This window comes from Microtus ochrogaster, unplaced genomic scaffold (assembly GCF_000317375.1).
Source record: "Microtus ochrogaster isolate Prairie Vole_2 unplaced genomic scaffold, MicOch1.0 UNK69, whole genome shotgun sequence".
NCBI lineage: Eukaryota > Metazoa > Chordata > Mammalia > Rodentia > Cricetidae > Microtus > Microtus ochrogaster.
In genome coordinates, this window is record NW_004949167.1 from 534,123 (window position 1) to 535,961 (window position 1,839).

General features: G+C 46.0%; 1 non-coding gene across 1 annotated transcript; it reads right to left on the reverse strand.

Annotated features, from left to right (window-relative positions):
- Positions 1-1,667: 1,667 nt before the first annotated feature.
- LOC113455636 lies at positions 1,668-1,784 on the reverse strand. The gene has a single exon (XR_003376636.1). It is a non-coding gene; the product is annotated as a U5 spliceosomal RNA (small nuclear RNA).
- Positions 1,785-1,839: the final 55 nt, after the last annotated feature.

The window sequence follows — 1,839 nt, forward strand, 5'->3', positions numbered from 1 at the left end:
CAGAGGCAGGTGGATCTCTGTGAGTTCGAGACCAGCCTGGTCTTACAGAGCTAGTTCCAGGACAGGCTCCAAAGCTACAGAGAAACCCTGTCTCGAAAATCCAAAAAAAAAAAAAAAAGTTGGTGCACACCAGAGTCAGAGGCAGGCGGATCTCTGTGAGTTTGAGGCCAACCTGGTCTACAAGAACTAGTTCCATGACAGGCTCCAAAACTACAGAGAAACTCTGTCTCAAAAAAAAATTGGTGGTTGTACACACCTTTAATCCCAGCACTCTGGAGGCAGAGGCAGGCAGATCTCTGAGTTCAAGGCCAGACTGATCTACAGAGGGAGTTCCAGGACAGCAAGGACTACACAAAGAATCCCTGTCTCAGGGAGGAAAAAAAAAGGAGAAAGACCTCTCCCTGGGGGTTGAGGCCACCTCCAACTCCTTCCTCTCAGCCTCTATTGGTTTACTCCTAAGACAAGTTGCTGACTAGCAAGCTCTAGGGATCCAGCTATCTTTTTCTACTGCTTGTCCATCTCGCCAGTACTAGAGACAGACACATGCTAGCTCCTCCACATTGGCGCTGAGATCCAAACATAGATTTCTGTGCCGGAGCAGCCATCCCTCCCCAGCCTCTAGATATATACCTTCTCAGTATGTGACAATGTCCTACCACCGAGACAGCTGCCTCAGCCCTTAGGTGGGTTACTGGAATAAGGCTCGGTCTTTTGAGATGGTCTTGTTATGGAACTGAGCCTGGAACTCTTTGTAATCCTCCTGTCTCAGCCTCCTGAGTAGGTAGTACTACAGCCTGTCATCAGTCCCAGGGGTGTTGGATGTTGTTTATATAATTTACTGTATTGAATTGGACTCAGGAGAGCAGCCAGCGTTCTTTACCGCTGAGCCAACTCTCCAGCCCGTGTAATTATTTTGATATGTATATGCAGGTGCCATGGGAGGCCAGAGGGATGGATGCTGGAGTTACAGAAGACTGGAATCAAACTGGCAAGAAGAGCAGGACATGTTTTCAATTGCTTAATCATCTCTGCAGCCCCTGCCAGGTGTTTCTTCTTTTTCTTCCTCTTCCTCTTTCTTTTTTTCTTTTGACTAGTAGTCTTTTGGTTTTACCCTAGGTCTCTGGACTATTGAGGCTTTGGTTCTTGGTCATCAAGTGGTGTTGGGTATGAGTTTCCTCTTGATGGGGATATAGGAATGAACCACCCACATCAATCCTGGCTTTGTTTGTAATCTTTAGAGAAGGAATCCAGAACTAGTTAGAAAGAAACCATGCTCCTGGTGGCCCTTGCATTTAAACCTAGCATTTAGGAGCCAGAGGCAGAACTGTCTGAAGCCAAGCCAGCCTGATCTACAATAGCAAGCGCCTGGACAGTCATAGCTACATAGTGAAAACCTACATTCCCGATAGCACCTCCCGAAGGGTCAATCCTATAATCCCAGCTCTGAAAAAGGACACTGCATGAGGAGGCCACCCAAAACTAACAAACCAAAGGCCAAAGTGAGAAAATGCAGACTTCATTTCCTAACAACTCAAATACAACAAGAAGTAAAAGAAAAGGAGCCAATGAACCAAGCTCAGGAATCTCAAAGTACACAAGGTTCCATAAACGTACACAATACAAGGAGAAAGGAACCATGGAACATCTATCTTTAAACAGCACACAATAGCCCCGTCTGAGACAGGACCTCAAAAAATTAGTTTAAGACTCAGAGTTGTTCCTCTCCACGGAAATCTTTAGTAAAAGGCGAAAGATTTATACGATCTGAAGAGAAACCAGAGTATACAAACACTGCCCCGCCTACCTTTCTCGGTCGACTCCAGCTCCTAGATAACCGAT